We start from the raw sequence: 23,143 nt of genomic DNA on the forward strand, positions 1-23,143 counted from the left end.
GATCCATTTATTTTATTCACAGTGTCTATGAATGGATGTGTGTGTGTGTGTGTGTGTGTGTGTGTGATTTCCTTCCTTTGTAAAGGAGCTAGTTTCTGAAATTGAAAGGGCTGGGCTCCAAGGAGATAATTAGGATTTTAACAGCTTACTGTGAGTGGAACATTTCATTTCTCTAAGTATTGAGACGTGCATGCTAATAGCTATCCCAGCCATTAGTTAGTCTGCCAAAGATTTGTATCAGACTTAGACATTCAGATGGATGTTCCAACAAGCAGTACAATCAGCAGAGACCTGTAAAGACTTTTTTCTGGAGGAAATCAATCTGTATCCAATGCATTATCCAGGCATGTTTGATTTTCAGATTCATATGTCATTTTGTTGAAGGAATAGCCTTTTTATTCCTCTTGACTTTCTATTAAATTCTTCAAGACAGCTGTTCCAAATCCTTTTCTGGAAGAACTTCTGACCTTCCCCTTCCCCACAGATGGTCTCCACACCTAGTTTACTGAGGGAATCAAAGCCTCAGCTCTCTTCTCTGCTGTCTCAACTTGATCTGCATTGTCATCCATCCTTTACTTTTTTCCTTCAGTTTTTTTTACCTAATTCCAGAGAAGCCTATTTTTGTTTCCCAAACTAATCTTTTCTGGAGTTCTTGATTTTATCAATAATTCCCCACCTCCTCCTCTGTTGACAGTTATCTTTCTCTTTCTGGCATCTTCAAGATCCTGTTCTCGTCCAGCTACTTGAAAACAGTCCCTAATGCCTTGATTGCAAAAACCTACAGCATGACTATGCTTGTCTATCAGAATTCGGGCTCTAGTCAGTTTATGTGGAACTACAATTTCCCATATGGTGCCAGTGGTAAAGAATCCACCTGCCAATGCAGGAGACACAAGAGACTCAGGTTCGATCCCTGAGTTGGGAAGATCCCCTGGAGAAGGGAACAGCAACCCACTCCAGTATTCTTGTCAGGAGAATTACATGGACAAAGGGTCGCCAAGAGTCAGACACAACTGATCACACAACAGACATTGTCAGAGCCAGAACAGCAGGTCCTGTCCATCCTGGTGGGCTTGGGTGCAGCACTGCTTAGGCAGAGGAATGGCTGTATGGCTTTTGTTTGGGGGATTTGAACAGACACCCCAGAACTCATAGGGAATTTTCCTCTTACTTGATGGACTTAGGCATATTGCTAAAGCTCACCCCAAGTGAGCTTTATCTAATCTATAGAACCCAATTACTCTAAATGCATGACTATATCCAGGAGTGGAAGATAACTTGGCTGTTCTCTCTCTCTTCAGATACTTACCACGGTTTCCGTAACACCATGCTCTTCCTCCCTCTCACCTTTCTCTTCCACTGGCTCATTTGTTGCACCTGCTATAAAAGTCAAAGCACTTAGGTTTCCAAAATTGAAAAGGCAGAGCCACAAGATGGAAATAACCTGGATCCTGGAGTCATTTCACAGGGGGTAGATGCTTGGAAGAATCACCCCACTCCTGTTGGATTTTGTGTGAACAGGAAATGAATCTTCTGTTGTATTAAGCCACTGAGCTGCTGGGCTTTACCTAAGACCATAGCCTGGCCTATGTAGCTACAAGAGCTTAAATGCCTGCAGGGACTTGACCAACTGAAATGAATGAAGTAGCAGAGAGCCAAGAGAGGTACTAGGGTGGGGAGGGGACTGCACTGAGTTGGAGATGCTTGTTCCATTACAGGGGAAGAGCTGCTGTTTAGATCTGGCTCATTCTCTTATGGTATAATTTGGGGCCAACATTGCCAGATCCTAACTGGATTTTTTTTTTTTCCAAGAAAAAGTGGGAATCTGGATGTTGATGTGAAATCTTCCAATTTTTTAAATGTTGGCAGCTCATATAGATTAAAAAACCAGAAAACATTTTTGCTGTTTCCTAAACATCATAGGTGTTTCTGCCTCAAAGTTTTTGCACTTCTTCCTGGAATATACTTCCTCTAGGCATCTGTAAGGCTTGTTTCTTCTTCTCTTCATGTCTTTGCTCAAATGTCACCTTCTCAGCCTTTCCCAACCACCCTCTTTAAGCCACAACACCCTCTTCCTCCTGCCTTATATTTTCTCTTCTTTTCCTGTTTTTTTCTTCTCCATATTGTTTATTACCTTCTAAATGGTAATACCTTCTAAAAGGTAAGGGAATTTATTACCTTCTAAAAGGTAAGGGAATGGCAACCCACTCCAGTGTTCTTGCCTGGAGAATCCCATGGATGGAGGAGTCTGGTGGGCCCCAATCCATGGGGTCGCAAAGAGTCAGACACAATTGAGTGACTAACACACACAAATAAATAATAATTTAAAAACCTAGTGATTGATATGCCCATTTCCTACCATTATAATAAAAGTATATGAGAGCAAGGATTTTTTTTTTTTGTCTTGTTTTGTTCACTTTTGTGTGCCAAGTGCCTAGAATAGTACCTGGTACTTAGAGAGCTCAACATTTATTTGTTAAGTAAATGAATTTTAAAAAACATCCTAATATGTGGGTCAGACAATGCACAGCTGGAGATGGGATTTAGTGCATGGCTCATGAGTTTCCAACTTCTGTTTTAGACCCTTACTGAGATGTCCTTGGAGGAAAGTGCCATTTAGAGTTGCAAGCAATTTCCTGCCTCTCACAAAGGATGTTTGATTTATTTTGTTCTGAGAAATAGACCACAAGGAGTTTTTAAGAAAAGTTTTATAAATTCCAGGGAGCCCCATGCCTGCCTGCCTGCCTGTCTTTTCACAGAAGACTGTGACAGAAGTCTATTTCTCATACTATCTCTGCTATAAATTCTAGAATTGTTCACATCCAAATTTCTGTCTCAGTCCTGCTGTGGGGACCAGTTGTGGCTCCCATAGTTACACCAGCCAGTACATTCCCTTTTGGATATTGAATTGGTTTGAGCTGGGTTTCTGTCATTGTGAATGAAAGAGTCCTGACAAGTTTAAGGTGATTTGGGCCAAGCTGTTTCACATTTCTGAGTCTTAGCTTCCTCTCTTATAAAAAGGGAAGGGGTCAGATTAGATAAGTAGCAAAGCCCCTTCTAGGATTTTAACATTTCAGAGTTCTAGTACATGTAAGGCCACCAATCTATGGAACCCAAACATTTTTGACTGTGGGCAAACTTGGTTCCCTGGAGCCACATGCCACTCTTGGCCTGATCACCACTGCCCCTCCAACATGACAGTGTCTTATTGCTTCCACCTCTTTTGGGGGGTTGGTTGTTCTAATCATGTGTCCTGAACACATGCTCCTGTTGGAAGAGCTGCCTGTATTTTCCTTCTGGTGTCTCCAGATATGTCCTACAATATGATCTTTGTGGACACATTTTCCTTCTTCCTCACCCCAACTACTATTTGCCTTTTCCTCTCTTGTTTCATATCTTGCTAGAAAGTCATGATCACCTGTTCCACAGCACTTAGACATTCTTAGATCTTTCATACCAGGACCCTAGTGTGTGAATCTTCCTCTTGCTTCAGCTCCTGCCCCATCCCTCCCCTAAACACAGCCCACTTCCAGAAGAATAGAAAATCCTCAATGAGATTACAACTTTCATTTAGGCCAGGAAAAGAGCTTATCTTCTGAAAACACCAACTTTCCACTTAGCAAGTGCTCTTGAGGGTAAGAAATATAAGTACTAGCTTAACACTTTTTTGGAATGCAGAGACAGGATATTCAGAAAACAAAGCAGAATTCGCTTTGAGTGTGAGTATGAGTGTGTGTGTAATGCAAGTGTGTTGATAATGAACATGCCTTTTATACCCTGAGCTCCCTTTCCTACACCACTGCAAGATCCTCTCCTCTGCCTCTTTTAATTGCAGTCCCAAAGTCCAGCTGGGCTACAAGTACCTGCTGAAGTCCCTCTGAATGGAACAGCCTTGTACAAAGCCCACCTCCCAAGAGGGCTGAAGGGAGTAGAGCTCCCACTGAAATGTGAAAAAGGATTGTCCTTCTGTTACTGGACGAGTTCCCTCAGTACTTCCTCAGTAGTTTCAGCTGCAGCATTCGGTTAAAGCCTCTGGCAAAAATGACTCTTCCAAATCTGAGGAGAAGGACAGCTTTTCCTTTGTATAAAGTCTCCTCCACTGCCCACCCTACCCAGTGGGTAGTGGGTGGAAAAGTGTATATGGTGATGTTCTGAAACAAAGGAGCTCTGGACCTGTCACCAAGACCGTGCAAGTGGGGAGTGTCGGGGGATCCTCCGTGGCTATGTGCAGAGCTTAGAAAAGGGGCCGATTGCTTCTCCAGTCTTTGACAGAAAGCTGCGTGTTCAAGGTATAATCTCCCCTTGGGGACCGAACCCCTCTGATTTTGTTAGCAAATATATTAGATGCCATTTAAAAATTCTTTTTACACATAGCTCTTTATTAGATGCTATTCTCTTCTCTCCTACCCACCACCCCCCGGCTCCCCGGCCCTTCTAGAAAATCAGCGTGCATCTGAACACTGGGAGGAGAGGGAGGCAGTGCATACCCTTCATCCCAGCCTTCCAGAAAGACGCAGGCGCTCATCTGCAAAGCCAGCTGCGGCTGAACAGGATGTGTTTCCATCCTCCAGTGTTTCCTGTCTTTCTAGTGACTTCCTATCTCTCGTTGATTGACAAATCGTTTTAAGATGCTGGAGACTGATGAAAAACAAAACCAAATCCTGCTGTGATCCTTTCACAGCTGGGCCCTTTCTGTTCCATATCTGAGTGGCAGGCAGGACTTAGTGTGATCAAAAAGGAGAAGGCTGAAGGAACATCGCTCTGAAGAGAGGAAGGCAAAGCCAGGGGCTCTGTCTCCAGGCCTTGAGCTCTGAGTCGCCCTGGCACAGGCGTGGGAAAGCTAGACCCGCAGAGAGGAATGGGCAGAGCCCCCAAACCCAGGTAGGTCTGAGGAACCCCGGGAGGGTTACTTTTCCTGGCCTTCCTTTTCCTCTCGTGTAATTTGCGAGGTTTGTGGGAGAATTCCCTCACACCCTTGTACCTCACTGTTCTCATTTGTAAATGGAAGGGCTCTGCAGTAGGCACTTCTGAGATCCTGTGGTTCCGAGGCTGACATGAGGCAGGAGGGGCCGCGTCTCATGTAGCGGGGCTGTCTAGTAGGGCCCCCAGAGGTAGCTACACTGCTCTTTCCAGACCAGTGGTTCTCAAACTTGAGGTGCATCAGGATCCCCTGGAGGGTTTGCTGAAGCGGGCTGCTGGCCCCACCCCCAGAGTTGCCTTTCAGTAGGACTGGGGTGTGGCCTGAGAATTTACACTTCTAACAAGTTCCCAGGTGCACCCCTGCCGCTAGTCTGGGGATCGCGTGTTGAGCATCACATGGAGCAACGCCCAGGGCGTGGGGGAAACCTCTGAGAAGAAGGTCACGTGGGTTGAGCAAAGGCCACCTGGGCAGCAGCCTTCAGGAGGTGTACCTCTCCCTCCCACCTGCAGGGGGCAGCCTAGTTCTGCCTCAGCCTAGAGGAAGCACCGGCTTATCTCATGATAAAATAAATATTCCGGTTTCCTGAAAAATCCTAGGTAGATGTAAACCTACTTCTCAGGAACCCCTGTAGAGTGAGTGTTCTCAGCCTGGATGGCTGGGGTTTTACGACTGAAAGAGACCAACTTTGCTAAAGCTGGACTACCGAGTAGGAAGCCTGTTCTTTCGCCTGAAGGCTCCCACTGCTGGCGAAGTGCGGGCTTTGCCTCAGGGCCCCGGAAATGTTCCACGGACGAACAAATTAAGACCCTGAATATTTGTGCAAGAGCTGATGAAAGAGAAGGGCAAAGAGTGATGGAATGAGTTTTAGACATGGTCAGTCTACCGGGGCACTGACCATTGTTTCGGAAAGCAGGAGTATCTTCTGGTGTTAGGTGATTCTCCCCTGTGAAACTGCCCAGGCCTTCCCAAAGGCTAACGTGTTCAGATGGGCAGAGGGCTGCAGGAGCAAAACCAGCCAGCAGGGGTCGCCTCCACATTTGCTCCTTGGTGGGGATGGGTCTTAGCCTTCTGCAAGACATTTCCCAGTCCCTCTGTTCTTAAAATTTTTAAAGCTCGTTATACTGAGAAGCCTAAAACTTTTATTTAAAACAAAGTGAGAATAAATAAGCAATACAAGACAAAACAACAACAACAACAACAAAGAAAACCTCCAAGCTGCCTTCTATATATGCAGCAGAGACAGACAGCCTAAGAAGTCCGAACTGCTCCAATAGATAACAGCTCTGCCACCCAGGAAGCTGCTCGGCTCATAGACTTGCCCAGTGTGGAAAATAAAGGGTTTATGGGGACGTGGGAGGAGCAGCAGAGGCTTTCAGATGAGGAGAAGGTGCTTTGGGGGTCAAGACAGAAGACTAGGGTTCTTGGAAAGAATTCCTCTTTCCCCTCCAGGCTTCCCTGGTAGCTCAGACAGTAAAGAATCCACCTTCCATCCCTGGGTCAGAAAGATCCCCTGGCACAGGGAATGGCTACCCACTCCAGTATTCTTGCCTGGGAAATCCCTTGGACAGAGGAGCCTGGCAAGCTACTGTCCACAGGGTTGAAAAGAGTCAGAACTGACTGAGCGACTAAGTATACTTCATCCCTCAGGTTAGGAGGTCAAATTTGGGCAGAGATTCAAGACAGAGCCTGAGGACGATCATAGCAGTCTGATTGTCTACTCTGGTGTACTCAGTTTTCCACTACCTGTGGATTTCTGCCCAAGCTCAAGATATTTAGGTGTGAAAGTGGTACACACCAGGCCCACTATCAGTAAAGAGAGAGGCCTTCTGGGTGGTCTCTAAGGGTGGTCCTAGGCTTGTAATGCCCCATTCCCACACTCTCAAAGTTCCTTTAGTGGACATAGTGGTCATGCCATGGGGCACAATCAGCATGTAAGACCAGCTGTGGATGTGAGACAGAGCCACCCAACATGGTGCCGCTGTAGGTCAACCCACAATTGACCACTGGAACAACACATGACCCTCCTTAGCAACATTATCTGTCCCCTTCACTGGTAATGGGACACATCATTACATGGCACTTTTCTCTAAGGTGGTTCCTCATGCTTTTCATCCCCTCTTCTCCAAAATTCTCCTCCTCTGTATTGTCAGTCTTTGGTAATGTCATCATTTACAAAATCACCTAAACAAGAAACTTTCTAGTTAGTTTTTGCTCTTTCTCCACCATCCACATTCTGGCCAAGCCAAGAAATTCTGATTATCCTCTCTCCTCCACAGCCAATAGTTAGGACTCATCTGGATGGCTACTGACCTCTATTCTCATCCTCAGCGCTGATTCTAGATGCTGGATGCTCTAAAAGTCTTATTTAAGCAGGGAGTTCCCCTGCTTAAAATGCGCAGCTCCCCAAGCCTATAGAATATGTGGCTGCATTCCTTTTCCAGAACCAGGAACCAGACAGGGTATAGATAAATGAGTGAGTGAATGAAGAGAAACTAACAGATGGGGAAGAAGAATTGGTAAGCATTTTATTGAATTCCTGTCATGAGGGAGACCACCCACTGTAATCCTGTAAGCCCTACTATGCCCTGGAGTTGAATTCCAGTGAGTACAAGGGAGCAAACATTGTATTAAAAATTTTTTATTCCATTATTCATGCCACGGGAGCCAGGCATGCTTCCCATTTCCTTTTCCACACTACTTATAGATTCCAAAAACACTTTGCACTGCTTCCCTGACATCCACACAAATGAGAAATGAAGTGTGTATAGCCTAGGAGACCATCCCCCAGAGCATTTTCCTGGCGTCAGTAGGGTGGGTGCACAGTTCTAACCTTCTAGTCCTGCCTGGCCTCTAGCTGGAAAAAAGAATGTGGTCTTAGAAGGAGAGAAATATTTCCTCTTTTAACACAGGCCCTTATCATATACCTGCCTTAGAAAATGACCACTTTTTCTGAACACACCCACACAAACACATTGGCTTCTTATAAAAACTGCTGTTCTTGTGTTTTTGTCCTTAATATCTGCATTTTGAGGGTGATCGGCCCTTGCTGCTGTGCTTGACAGGAGCTGACAAGTAGCCACATGTGGGTGTCACGGATGCGGTGACTGGACTGTCACAGGGATGAGGCCATGAGAAGCTGGTTTGGTGTTTGTACACCCAGGCAACCGTCATGTTTACTTGCTGTCTCTGGTCAGCTTCCAAACCAGCAGCACCGCACCCATTAACACTGGGCTCCACGCTGGTTACTGATGGGTTGGACTGCCAGTTGCGAGGAATTATTACTCTTCACTTGAGCAATTGATGGTTTCATTGGAGGAGAAGCTTTACAAACACACAACAGAGTTTCGCTTGACAAAAATCCTAAATACCCAACTAGGTCATGAAACCAAGAGATGTGTCCTCCTCCCAGTCAGATCATCTGCTCCTCTGCTTTAGAGGCTGATGTATATTGTGCTTATCCACCTGTTTGGATTTGTTGAGATCCAAATTGTGTGTTTGGCATGAATCTAGACTTTAAGAACCCACAGATAAATAAAGTATGGTTGGCCAAGAGTGATAACTAGGTGAATAGGTAAATGTAATGCAAGTTCATAGGACTAGAAAAGCAGGCAAGAATAAAGTGCTGTGGGTGAGGGGGCACAGAGGAGGTGGATGGACAAGAGCGGATGGTTTGTGGAGTGGATGATACTTGAGCTGGGTGTAAAAGGCAAGGAAAAACATTTGAAGAACAGCACAGGCCAGGTACTGTGCTTGGTGCTTTACCTGCATTGACTCATATGTGGTGCTCACAATAGCCCTGTGAGAAGGGAACTACTATTATCCCCAATTTACAGATGAGGAAGCAGAGGCTTACCTTATACAGGGTAAGTCACTTGTCTAAGGTCACATACCTAGGAAGTCAAGAACTTGGGATGTGAGATATTGCCAGGTATGTAGTACTCACTCAGTAAACATTGTATATTATTATTTTATTATTATAATCATTAAGCACAGGGCTACTGCCTCTAAAATCCATGTCCCTGAAGACTGTGTTATCATAGCTCCAGCAGTATATGAAATAAGATGTTTGATTCTTACCCTGGGTCACTAGAGGCATGAATCCTTTTTGGTGGAATTCTTAATGTTCTGAGTTAAAACTTGGAGCCTTGGTAAATTCTGGAGAAGGCAGACTTGGTCTTTGGCTCCCACGGGTCACAGGAGAGCCCCTGTCCCCCTCGTGTGCTCCTCTTCCTTCAGGCCGCTCTTCTTTCCCCACTTCTGAAAAATCTATTTCTTGATAAAGGATCAGACCATTCAAGTCAAAACCTTAGAACTTGAAACATGGAATCATTTGGTTTAGCTCTTTGATTTTACAGATGCAAAAACCTAGGCCAACTTAACCAAGATTCTTTTTGTTTCAAGAGATGTAACCCAACTTAAACTATCTCAAGTGAAAAGGGGAGATATATTCATTTTCAAGGGTGAAACTAGCTTCAGGGGTTAAAAACAAATGCCATTGATTTGTTAGTGCTCTCTTTTTGATCTTAGATCTTTTGTCTTTACTTCAGAATGTGATGTCTTAAATTGTTCTTTGTAGAGTTGGAATTCTTTTTTATGATTAGTAGAGGATATGGCCATGGGAAACCCCAGGCTACATCATTTCATATTAGTGATTTCAGATGAAACAGAGAACTTCTGTCTCCTTGTTTTAGTATATATAAATCCCAGGGAAAGACTCTGATTGGCCCAGTTTGGGTCACATGGCTACTTCTTGAACCAATCACTGTGGCTAACTGGATGTGCTATGATGAAAGATGACTTGGGTCTCATGTTATCCCATTGAGGGGTCCAGGAGAGATGGCAGGTATTATGGAGGGTTGCTCTCACCAGAAGGGCAATGAGGTTATCAGCCTTCTAAGTCCCCAGTGATCACCATGTCCTGATGTCTAGGCCTTTACATAATCCCCTCCCTTTAAGTGTGAGTTTGATCTAGTGATCCACTTCTAATGTATAGAATACAGTGAGGGTGATGGAATATCCTTCTAACATTATTTTACCAAAGTCTATGATCCCCTTTTCCCTTGCTTACTCTGATGAAGCCAACTCCCATATTATAAGCTACCCTATGGAAAGGCTCATGTGGCAAGAAGTTGAGGATCAGCTCTGGCCAATAGACAGCAAGGAACTGAGGCCCTCAATCCAATAGCCCACAAGGAGCTGAGTCCTGTCATTAACAACTCGATGAGTGACCTTCGGAGTGGATGCCTCCCCATATGAGCCTTGAGTGAGGGCAGACCTGGCCGACTCCTTGACTGTAGCCTGTGAGAGACCCTGAGCTGGATGATCCAGCTAAGCTGTACTTACATTCCTGACCCATAGGAACTGTGATGTCAGCAGTGCACATGGCTTTAAGCTGCTAAGTTTTGGAGTAACTTGTTATACAACAATAGAAAGTTAATACAAGAAGGAAAGACGTTGAGCAGACAGAAAAAATACACAGTTATCTTCTGCAGAACCTACTAGTACCCAAAATACCACCGTTGTTCTAGTTTCTGAATGTCCTGAGCTTTCCTCATCAGACTACCTGCCAGTTCTGTCTTCCTCCGTGCCTGTAATATCCCCGTCTTCTTCATAACTTTTATTTCTTTCCATTCTCCTTGTTTTTAGGAAAACCAGCAGGAAAGCAAAAGAACAAAGAAGAGACATATATTGAGAAACTAGCAATAATGAGAGCCTACTATGTGTCAAGCACTTTGAAGCCCACTTTCCATGATTAGTCTTATTGAATCATTTCCCCAAACCCTAGGAGGCTGGTTTTATTAGATCTGTTCCACAGATAAGAAAATTGAAGCATGGAGGGTAGACAAAACTTTCTCAAGATCACTAATCAGGGAAGTGGCAGTGATGGGATACAAACAAAGCATGTTGGTCCCACTGCCGAGTGCTGCCTGCTGGCACGCAGGTAATTGTTTTCATCCAATAATAGGCCCTTTGTTCATGCTGATGGGGGCACGGGGCTGACTCCAGCATCAGGCCTTCATTCAGAAAGGGCTGACCAGTTTGATTGTACAGTTTTGACAGAATTACTCTGTTCTTTTCTTTCTGTGCCAACAGGTAAATTTCTAACCAGAACTGCTGCCAGCTAAACAGATCCCTTGGGGAGGGAATCCCTTCATCACTCTCCAAGTCAAATTGCTTCTGTGTTAAACCAAAGCTGAACATGCCAGGGAAGATGCAGTGCCACCTGCTCTCATGGGCACCTGCAATGGCCCACCTCAGTGGAGAAGGCCAGCCAGGAATTTTGGGGCCCAGAGAGGATGTCCTAAGCTTCCTCAGTATGAAGGAGGAGCCCTTACTCTCAGCTTCTGCCACACCAGATGGGACGTGTGATGGAGTGGAGTGTTCTATTTGCAGATATAACTCTGATTCCTTCACCTGGATGGCACTGTAAAGTCTTATCAGCTGAACAAGAGAAACTAAGAACAGGGACTAGAGACAGACACAAACAATTTTCCTGAAATGCTGTTCTGGGCCATGTGAGTAATAGCTGAACCACCAAGGGAAGCATTTTTAGAACATCACAGAGGGGATAGTCATAGGCCCAAGCCTTTAAAGGACTGCATTTTTTAGAAGGTCAACTGCTTTTTCCCTGGAGGGGGTCCTTCTAATAAGGGAGTGTAGAAATGGATAATTAATAATTGTGATACTCTGAAAGTGACCTAAAAAAGGAAAGAGTTTACACAGACTGAGCCTCTTATCCAAGCTATGGCTCTTGCCTCTCTGCTTCGCTCTGATCTAGGGAAGAAGTGATGCTTAGCTCAAGTTTCCAGACCCCAGTTTTTACAGTCCTTACCAACCTACAGTTGCATTTCATTATCAATCTAATTTATAGAGCTGAGAATCACATTTTATCAGGATACCACTACATGAGTGGAAATGTATCACAAATTCCTTTTCCTCCATTTTGTATTTTCAATATTCTGTATTAATTACCAAAATCTTTTCATCAGGACAAACATGTGATGTATTTGTGCATGTGCCAATATCAAGCACATACCTGGTGTGTACCAGCTTAATTAGAACAAAATTGGGGAAAGGAGTTAGATGTATTGGATCCTAAGGCAGAATTGCCTCCATATTTCTGAACGTCACTCATTTTTGGTTTCTGTCCTCTCTCTAAGGAGTTCTCCTAGGCTCCTCTTCCGTCTCCACTGCCCCATTTTTTTTTCTGTCCCTGCTTTGTGGGCTATTCCACCACCTCCGATGAGATTCTCCAAGGCCCTCTCTCTGCTGAGACTGTGACCTGCAGAGGCCGCATCTTCTTAGTACTGTAGCTGACCCCAGAACAGATGAAATACTTTTTGCTCAGTTCCTGCAGCTGAGGGTATTCTTGTCAGGCTCATTCTCTAAGAGTTGCTAATAAATATGCTGGGCTCATGTTAAGCTCTTTATGTGCTTTGTTTTCATTAATCCCTGCAAGAAACTCGTCCCTCTTGTCATGCTCCTTTACAAATGCGGACAGTGTGGAACAGAGAGGTTAAATAACATGCACAGAGTTGCCCATCTTGTAGTGGTGCTGGGAGTTGAATGCAGTCAATGGGCTCTAAAACCTGTATTCTGCACCGTGATGCTAGTGACTGATTCTAGATCTTAGCCTATTTCTTGCAGAGTCCTTTGGGTCCTAGTTGTTTGGGTCAGGTACAGCTGTATCATGAGAAAAGACAGGTATTCAATAAATTCTGTTGAAGAATCTTGTGTTGAACAGCCACTGAATGTGAAGCACTGCTAATTTGCAAATGTGGGATGTGAGATTTGGTATGGAGATGAAGCACACTAGTCTTTCATATAATGATTGGGAAGGGAATCCTTTTGCTGGTAAGAATAGTAGATCTGACCTGAGACAAAATTGTGAAATCTCTGTGTGTCCCCCTATCTGGCCCTTCTTGAACCTTTTCTGTTCTTTCTTTGACTTAGCTAGCTTCTCCTTCTCCTCCACCCTGTGTCTTCTCTCTGTGCTCTGCACCCAGTGCTGCACTCAGAAATAGGTCACATGCACCCCAATGCATCTTTGATGTAAGACATATCTTTGGATTATCCAGGAGTGCATATGTCAACATCTATTTAGTTACCTGGCTCCAGACATGCCATGACAGGTCATGGTATCTTCAACCTCACCGAGCTTATATTTTGGTAGGCGTAGGCTCACATGAGTTCTTATAATAGGATAAAATGAAATGAGAATTCTAAAGGGGACTATATAAAGTGAGGCTGGACCCCAAGTTGATTAATACAAGGCATTGTTCTTTTCTGTGGTGATGGAAATATTATAAAACTTGATTGGAACATTGGTTGCATGGGTGTGTGCATGCTAAGTTGCTTCCGTTGTGTCTTACTCCTTGCGACCCTATGGACTGTAGCCTGCTAGGCTCCTCTATCCTTGGGATTCTCCAGACAAAAATACTGGAGTGGGTTGCCATGTACCTCTCCAGGGGAATCTTCTAGACTCAGGGATCGAAACCACGTCTCTTATGTCCCCTGCATTGGCAGGTGGATTCTTTAACACTAGTGACACCTGGGAAGCCCTTGGATGCATAGGGAATGTCTATTCCCTATGTTCATCAGACTGTGCACTGAAGACCTATACATTTCTTTGTGTGTAAATGTTACCTAAATAAAACCTGTTTTTGTTGTTGTTATTGTTGTTGAAAAAATGAGAAAAGAAGTATCAGTAAGCAGACACAGAGTCATTCCCAAATGCCATTTGGTCAGTCATCTGTCTAAGAGTCATTCATTCAGCAAATATTTCTTGAGCAGTTAATATGTATTAGGACTATTCTAGAATCCATCAATGAAGAGATAAAACTACCTGTCTTCATGGAGCTTACATTCTAGCAAGACCCTTTAGGGGACAGAGAGGTTTCCTCTGGTCTCATCTGGAGCCCCTGGAATTTCTGTTCTCAAATGCCCCGGTGATCCATGGAAAAGGGGGATTCGTGAACAAGACTCACAAAGCAGCAAACAAAAATTCCTCACAAGCTTCATAGCCTAGAACTTCTCTTTCAGGTGGGGCCCAGAGGAAGAGACTGCGTATCTTCCGGCCCCAACCCCAGAGTCTCCCTGTGACTTGGGGGAGGGGAACAACAACCACATCACCGCCCCACCAGCCACTCCACAGGCGGAAAAGATAGCGCTTCTGCCAGAGGGTCTGGGCTCCTTCTGGCACATCTGCAAAACAGGGTGTGGGCTCTGGCCAAAGCCCCAAACCAGAAGGTGGAAACTCTGAGCGCTGGGAGAGGCGAGACGTGTTGGTGCTCTTAGAAACCAAACCTATGTGCTTAGAAACACCGCAGAAGGGCTTGGCAGAGTGGCTGGGATTTGATGGTACTGCAGTGAATCACAGAAACTCCAGGCAAGAAAAGGCCATTTGAGAGGGGAGGCAGGCTCTTTTGAAGTCTCAAAATCTTCATTAAATAAAGGATCCAAAGGGTCTCAATCATACAGCAAAGTATAATAACATCATATATAGTGAGGAAAAATGAAGCAACATCTAGTTATTATTAATTTAAAAATGACCTAAGTGACGTAAAATATTTTAATTTATAAAGATAGCGCAACTTATGCAGTAAATCATATTTTGCAGTTAGGCATTTTTTCAGTAGTAACAATAAGATAATTTTACAGGAATAGGGTTAGGGTTGCCGTTTGTGAGGCTTATCATAACATTGCTAAGCTCTCTTTCCAGTTTTTGCTCTTCCTATAATCCGTTTTGTTGTTGTTGTTGTTGTTGTTGTTCTTGTTCTTGAGTTGGCCACACTCACATTATTGGCTTTCTCTTCCATTAATTGAAAACATATTAAAACTTCCAGATGATATGGGAACTTCATTTAGAGGTTGAATAAGTGCAAAGAATTAAATTCAGAAAGAGTTTCCTTAAGCCTAAAAATAGTGAAAACTTCAGCAATGTTATGAAAATGACCAAAATGCCCCAATGACCCCAGAAAAAGTGAGCACCCAAGTTCTTCCCAACACAATGGAACGCTTTACCACATGTGGTCTCATTCACTGGTTTGCCCAGGGCAGCAAACTGACCCACAAGGGCAAGGAAACAGAAGAAGAAAAGACACAGTTCAGAGGGATCAACATACTTTTGGAATTTGGAAAGCTTATGTGTTTTTTGTAGAAGTTGTAAAATTTTTCTGTACAGAGAGTAAATGTTTCAGCCTTCGTGGTCTTTGTGGTCTTCGTCAAAATTATTCAACGTTACCATTATCACAGGAATACAGCCAAAGACAAGAAATGAACAAATGGGCATGGCTGTGTTCCAATAAAACTTTATTTACAAAAGCAGGCTGTAGGTGGGATATAACCCACAGGCCGGTTGTTGGCCAGTCCCTGTATTATTGGTTGCATGAGAGCAGGCCAGGGACAACTACAAACAGAAGTCAGGGAAGAAGGGCTAAACGATGGAGTCAGGGACTGCGACGCTCACAGCATTTCGTTTTCCTTGCGGACTTGTAGGTGGCCCACATTTTCCCAACCTCTCACATAGTTAAGTGGGGCCATGTGACTGAACTCTGAATAATGGAATATGAGCAGAAACAAAGTCTTCCATCTTCAGGCCTGGCTCCTTAAAAACGTCCCAGGAGATCTCTGTGTTCTCACTTGCTCTTCCCTTATCTGCTGGCTGGTTACAGAGGACCCATGGAGAACTCTGTGGCCCTGGAAGGAAGGTATGCCAAGTGGCAAAAGCAGAAAAGTAGAAGAAACCTGCTGCTGCTGCTGCTAAGTCGCTTCAGTCGTGTCCGACTCTGTGCGACCCCATAGACGGAAGCCCACCAGGCTCCCCTGTCCCTGGGAGTCTCCAGGCAAGAATACTGGAGTGGGTTGCCATTTCCTTCTCCAATGCATGAGAAGAAACCTAGGGTCCCAGATAACGGGTTTAAGCAGAGCTTCCTTGCCAACACCCTTGGGCTCGGACAGGAGGTGGGTGTTATCTTTTTATTTTGCAAATTGCTGAAGTTGGGAGTTTGTTAGTAGAGTAGTCAGGGTTACTGATTGTAATATAGAATCCAAGGATCATGTTGCCTTCAGTCACAGACACATTCCCCACAGCCTTTCCCTCACCCAAAACCCAGAAATTGGATGCAACATGTACTTTTAAACTTGCGGCAAGGATAGGGTTGAAATCAGCAGCAGTTTTTTTAAAATTTGGGGCTAAAAAAAACAGTCAGAGCCTGTGATCCTGCCCTAACTGCAAATTTAAGTCTGTTTTTTTTTAAAGGAGTTTTCAAATGTTTTGTGTAAAATTAGTCTATTTTATTTTCATACCAGCTTTGTGAGCAAGGGTATTAGTTAGAACCCTTTAGTTTTGAGAAGCTGAGACCATTTAAGCTAGCTGTGAGCAAAACTGGGGAACTTATGATAAAAGATGAGGGCATTTCCTCAGACCTGAAGATAGAAGGAAAGCTCGGTCTCAGGCCAGGCCAGGGTTCGGCAACTGGAAATCAGTCAAGAACGTCTCTCAGCTCTGCCCCACAAGCTGCTCTGTTCTTCTATAGCCCAACTTCCTCTCTCAAAGATGGCCAAGCCCAGAGACTGAGGCTTTTCATTTCTTTCTTTCAAAAAATCAATTCATACTGAGCCTGAACCTCCTGGTACTTATTCTAAAATCCCAGGAGAGGTTCAGGATCGACATGTGCACACTGCTATATTTAAAATAGATAACCAACAAGGACCTACTGTATAGTACAGGGAACTGGGCTCAATATTCTGTAACAGTCTAATTAGGGAAAGAATTTGAAAAAGAACAGAGCCATGTATATGTGTAACGGAATCCCTTTGTTGTACACCTGAAACTAACACAACATTACTAATCAACTCTACTCCAATACAAAATAAAACGTTTTTAAAAATAAAATATAATCCCAGGACAGGAAGTCTGATTAGACCTATGTGAGGGTGGTGTCCACTCCTGATTCAACCTGCTGTGGCCACAGGTTGGGCCATCCTGGGGCGACTCCCCATGCAGGTAGACAGGGCAGATATGTTTTCCTTTTTTTAATCTGATTAAATCTACAGGCAGGGCAAATATTCCCACAAGAAAAGTGTGGCACAGAGACATTACTGACTTTGTGAAAACCACCTAGATGCCTCAGCAAGGCTGGGGTCACAGCCAGCCATCCTTGCTGTTTATCCCATTGCCCCATCTCTCACCACAGGTATCCAGCTTCCCACACAAATCAGTCATGCCTTCAGATACTTACCAAAAATGCAGCCTTCTCCAAAGGCAGGTCTGAATTTCCCTACTGCCCTTCCAAAGCTTATGCTTGCTTTGCCATGACAAGCAGGAGTAGGATGTGGGAGAAAGAGATAGGAGGGCTATGGATTTCAGCCAAGCATGGTGGTTTGTACAGTGAAAGTGAAAATGAAAATCAGTCAGTCGTGTCTGACTCTTTGTGATCCCATGGATTGTATAGTCTATGAAATTCTCCAGGCCAGAATACTGGAGTGGGTAGCTGTTCCCTTCTCCAGAGGATCTTCACAACCTGGGATTGAACCCAGGTCTCTCGCATTGCAGGCAGATTCTTTAGCAGCTGAGCCACTAGGGAAACCCAAGAATACTGGAGTGGGGAGCCTATCCCTTCTTTAGCGAATCTGCCCGACCCTGGAATTGAACCAGGGTCTCCTGCATTGCAGGCAGATTCTTTACTAGCTGAGCTACCGGGGAATTGTTTGGAGAGCCTCTGGTATAAATCACTCCTGGACTCTAGGCTGAAAATTACCCAAGGAGTATGATTACTACTATTGTTGTTGTTCAGTTGCTAAATCATGTCCGACTCTTTAATGCCATGAATTGCAGCATGCCAGGCTTCCCTGTCCTTCACTATCTCCCGGAATTTGCTCAAACTCATGTCCATTGAGTCAGTGATGCCATTTAGGTTGTTTGCAGCTTTTTCCCTGTTCTAAATAGGCTGTAATGAATTCCCTGGCAACTCAGTCTTTAGGCATATCTTAGACTGTTTCCTCGGGTAAGTTCCTAGAAGTGGAATTCCCACCTGCACTTTTGATGGGAATTTTGAATGGCAGATGCACTTGTGATGCTTTTTGCCAAATGGCTTGCCAACAAATCTCTTCAAAGCACACTTCTCCCAGCACTGTTTGGGAGTGTCTGTTTTCAAAGATCTGAATTTTAAAAAGTGTTCTCTTCTGTTTTGTAAAATGCCTTTAGGAAGTTTGTCTATTTTTCCTGTCCAGGTGAGACTCCTGACAGGAAAGGCTGGCCTGGGCATCTTGGTACTTCAGGAGGCTGTGTGCGGGGAGGTCCGTGGGAAGCCTGGCAGGAGGGCTTTAACCTGAAACAGCCTCCTGGCCCATCAGCTGCCCTTTGCACTTCAGAAAAGGAACAGAAAATAGGAAGTCTCAGCGTTCACACCCTCTGAAGTGTGCAAACTGTTGTTTGACAAGCAGAGAGATTTCTTTTTACAGTGTTTTCAGCAGAAATTGAACCCTCTGGAGGCCAGAGGCCACGGGATATGATGATTACAGGAACATGACATTGACCAAGTGAGTGTAGCACGAGTCCAAGGACCACACAAGACTGTCACTTGGCTCCTTCCCACCTGGGAATAGAGGTGAGCCCAAGTCTTGATCAGGCCAAGCCCTAGATGGCCAGGCTCATCACCAATGACCCGAGAACCACATTATGTTATTGGTCGCTATTGGAAGTGTGCTTAGACGCTCAGTCATGTCCAGCTCTTTTGCGACCCCATGGACTATAGCCCGCCAGGCTCCTCTGTCTATGGGGATTCTCCAGGCAAGAATACTGGAGCGGGTTGCCATGCCTTCCTCTAGGGGATCTTCCTAATCTAGGGATCGAACCCAGGTCTCCCACATTGCAGGCGAATTCTTTACTGTCTGAGCCACCAGGTAAGCCCATTATTGGAAGATGATCTATTAAAAGCTCATCATTTGGGGCATGTAGTGGTAAAGAGAAGTACAGAAACAGAGAGTGTGTCTGCTCTCTGTTCTCCTTGTCCTGAGTGATGCTCCAGATGTTGCAGGCTTGACTCTGCAGTGCAGACTTAGTTCAGCCTCCTGCCCACCAAGGAGTCAAACACACACACTGTCCCTCCCCGACATGGACTGCTCAGTGCCCCACTTCAGGGTATGGAGCGGCTCCAATAGTTAGGGGAACTTGAGGTCCAGCACTCCCATCCTTCTCACCCATTCCTCTCAGGGTCTATATTCCCATTTGCCAGCCTAACATGGAGGGTCCTTAGGGACTCTTGCCCTTCCTCATTTCATAGGGATGAACAGTCCTCCACAAGGTGGAGAGTCCCAGGGGCAAGCCCATCCCTGAGAGCCAGTGGCTGATAGGAATGTGGGTGGCAGGTGCACCCGGCAGAGTTGGCCTTTGGCACTTGTCTTTGGATAATTATGTCATTCTTAGGTACCATTGGGCTTCCCTGGTGGCTCAGATGGTAAAGAATCTGCCTGCAATGCAAGAGACATGGATTTGATCCCTGGATCAGGAAGATCCCCTGGAGAAGGAGAAGCCCATGGACAGAGGAGCCTGGTGGGCTACAGTCCATGGGGTCACAAAGAGTTGGACATGACTAACACTTTCACTGTCACTTTAGGTACCAAGGTGGTGGTTTTAGTCGCTAAGTCGTGTCTGATTCTTGAGACCCCATGATGATCAGTTTACCTCTGTCTTTTCAACAGACTTTCTGCTGGAAGCATCTCTGTGGACCTGAACTGCCTGCTGTGCTTCTGGAAGACTACTGTATCTGCATGCAGCGTCCCAAAGTCACCTGACAGGGCTTCATCTCAGTCCTTCTTTTTTGGGGCCTCCAACTAAATTGAATAGGCCCTTCTCTCTTTCTGCATCTTTTTTTCCTTACCCTTGAAGCAAAATTCAATTTCTCAGAGAGTTGCCTTCATTATTCGCTAAGCTGAGATAATCCCTGGAAAACACTGTGAAGTACGCGGAGTACACAGCTCCCTGCATTTCAGTGCCTCTCAAGCAGCCTCAGAAACTCCCATCTCACCTCCACTTCTAATGCTGCCTCCTCCTGCTCCTGGCTTTTCTCCTGCCATACGTCCTAGCCTAGGAGGCAGGTCTGTGGCAAACTGTGATTTTAAGCAGTTGACTTCATCTCCTTGGACCTTAGTTTTAAAGAATGACAATATCAGATCACTGAATGATCTATGCCTCCTGTCAGTTCCCTCTCTCATCTTAGACCTAGCCTTCCAGGTCCCACTCCTGCAGGATCAATATGCTGTCCTTCCAGACATTTTCTTTGAATTCTTCCCAAGTGTCTTCTAGAGGCGGGGCCACACCTCCAGAGTATAACTCTCCTGGGGGGAACAGCACACCCTGGATTGGGGGTGAGTGATGCTCTGGAGCCTGATTTTGTGGTGGCCATCACTCACTGCAAAAAAGCTGGTGCTGCTAGGTCACTTCAGTCGTGTCCGACTCTGTGCGACCCCATAGATGTCAGGCCACCAGGCTCCCCCGCCCCTGGGATTCTCCAGGCAAGAACACTGGAGTGGGTTGCCATTTCCTTCTCCAACGCATGAAAGTGAAAAGTGAAAGTGAAAGTGAAGTCGCTCAGTCCTGTCTGACTCTTAGCGATCCCACAGCCTACCAGGCTCCTCCATCCAAGGGATTTTCCAGGCAAGAGTGCTGGAGTGGGGTGCCATTGCCTTCTCCAGCCACCCAGAACTTGCTTGTCTCAGTGGTACTCCCCTGGTTCAGACACTCTGCTTGTACAAATTCATGCGTAAGTAGGAATTTCCCCTCTGTTTAGGTCATGGGTGAGGTGAAGTGGACTTTGAGCCTATTGCACTGTGAACACAAACTAATTGTAAATTTCATGGTGGTGTCTCACATACAGAGGTGTTCATCAAAACCTGTGTAGGGCACTCCATCTGACCCTGCTGACCTAAAAAGTGTCTGATGTTTTTTCTTTGCTTAAGCAGGGAGTTACTTTTTTTGGAAAAGAGAAAGTCTGGCCCCTTTCTCCTCTAGTGCCCTGAGTGGGTTGTCACAGGTTCTAGATTGGATTCGAAAAAGAAGTGCGTGCTCTTTGGGTTAAAGATGAAAGCTATTCAGGTGAACTGAAGGCAGTTAGAAAGCAGGCAAATGCAAACACAGTCTCATAATCTCACATCTGCAAATGACTGGAAATCTACCCACAAAGTAGGATGTGACAGCCTGGCTGAGTAATCAAAGCAGGAGTCTGCTCAGTGAGGAAAATCTTAAACAAACAAACAAACACCCCCCCTACCCTCAAACCCCATAACAAACAAAAACCAAAATAAACCTAGAAAACCCAAACAACAACAGTAACCACAAGATTGGATGACTGCTAAGGCTCTCAGGACTCCCCAGAATTACCGCTGAGCAAGCTCATTAAGGCCTAAGTGGTCGTTTTCCACCTGCCTGTAGCTGTTGGAGGCACTCGGGTGGCTTGTTGGGATAAGGATGTTCTGTCCTTGCTGTTTTACCAGCCGCTAATTAATCCCTGTGACCCAGCGCGGGGAGGAGGGTCAGGCACAGGAACCTCTCCTGAAGACTCAGCCGAGAGGTTAACCAGAGTCCCAGCTCCCCCTCAAGAATGGCCTGGAGGAGCTGAGGTGGGACACCGCTGTCTCGGGCCACTCATCACCCTTGCTGAGCTGGTGGTCACTGAGTCTCCTCAGAGAGCCCTGCCCAGGATCCCGACAAGCAGGGAGGAGCAAAGCCACACTGTGGACAAGCACTTAAGCACTCTGGACTTGTTTTTCTCATCGGCAACGTGAGAACCTTGCCAACTCTACCACCCAGGAGGTATCAGAACTGCTAAGCTGAGGTCCAGAACATAAAGGATCAGGTGAGGGAGTTGTCACTCTAACAGCCAGCACTTATCGAGCTCTTATTACACACCGTGCTATGCTTGGTGCGTTATGGACCTCCTTTTGCTTAAGCCTTATAGTTGTCTTGCAAAGAAGAGTCGTGCAAACCCCTATTACAGAAGAGAAAAATGAGGAATGATCAAAAAAAGAGTTCAGACTTGTCAAGACTTACACAAAGAGATCATGGAGCTGGTAAGCAGCAGGATTTGAATGCCAATCTCTTTCCTAGTGCTTTTTTCCTTTGCATGGTACCTCTGAGTGGATAGAAGCTGGTCCCCTAAAAAATTGTTGCCAAATACAAAGAAGGTACACTTTATGGAGGACCAGTCAAGCCTTCAGAGGACTGCAGCACCGGAAGATAGTGTAACTGTCACATCATGAGAGACCCTGAGTTAGAATTACCCAGCAAAGCTGTTCCTAGATTCCTGTGTGAGATAATAAATGATCATTGTTGTTGTAAGCTGGTACATTTTGGGATAATTTGTTGCCCAGCAATGGATAACCAATACTGCATTTGTTGACCATTCATTCATCTGACAGACATCCATTCATTATTTATTGTGACAAGCCCCACGCCATATGCTTAGGGTGCAGTAGTGAACGTGATCAGTAGGGTACCTGCCCTGATGGAAATGAGCATTTAGCAGGAGAGATGAACATTAAGCAAACAGACAAACAGGTCAAAGAACATTGAGAGAGAGGAGACACCTTCTTCAAAATTAAGTTGTTGGGAAAGTTGATGAGACATTAAACCTGAGGAAGATAGAACCAGAAGGTTCTGGCATTTTCCTCTTAATGGCCTCATTTTTGGCTGCCTTGAGTTCTTCTGGAAATGACACAGGGTATTAAAGAAACTAGAAATCAAAATGATGGAGAATTCTTATTTTTCTTAGGGAATGAATCTCCCCTATGGAGAAAGTGACCTTTTGCTAGGTAAGTGCTTTAAAAAGCCCCCTAGGAAAGCTGGTACAGGTCAAATAGCTCTGCATTAGGAAAGGAATTAGGGAGATTTACTTTGGCCACCTCATGCGAAGAGTTGACTCATTGGAAAAGACTCTGATGCTGGGAGGGATTGGGGGCAGGAGGAGAAGGGGACGACAGAGGATGAGATGGCTGGATGGCATCACTGACTCGATGGATGTGAGTCTCAGTGAACTCCGGGAGTTGGTAATGGACAGGGATGCCTGGCATGCTGCGATTCATGGGGTCGCAAAGAGTCGGACACGACTGAGCAACTGATCTGATCTGATCTGATCTGAAGAAGCAACCAAGGACAGGGTTGGAGAAGGCTAGAAGCTAAAGAGGGACTTGGGGAGAAAAAATATCTAGTGAGGATTTTTATTC

At 45.2% G+C, this 23,143-nt stretch overlaps 1 long non-coding RNA gene across 2 annotated transcripts; it reads left to right on the forward strand.

Annotated features, from left to right (window-relative positions):
• The first annotated feature begins 4,620 nt into the window (after positions 1 to 4,620).
• LOC147363035 (uncharacterized) lies at positions 4,621 to 22,259 on the forward strand. Of its 2 annotated transcripts, none has more exons than XR_015135883.1 (2): positions 4,621 to 4,881; positions 19,625 to 22,259. It is a non-coding gene; the product is annotated as an uncharacterized LOC147363035 (long non-coding RNA). The 2 variants fall into 2 exon arrangements; XR_015135884.1 differs by lacking the exon at positions 19,625 to 22,259 and adding an exon at positions 11,015 to 12,343 and having other exon boundaries at positions 4,649 to 4,881.
• Positions 22,260 to 23,143: the final 884 nt, after the last annotated feature.

The sequence above is a fragment of the Bos grunniens genome, chromosome 11, assembly GCF_055505025.1.
Source record: "Bos grunniens cultivar Pamir isolate PY7600 chromosome 11, Bosgru_T2T1.0, whole genome shotgun sequence".
In the NCBI taxonomy this organism is placed as follows: Eukaryota; Metazoa; Chordata; class Mammalia; order Artiodactyla; family Bovidae; genus Bos; species Bos grunniens.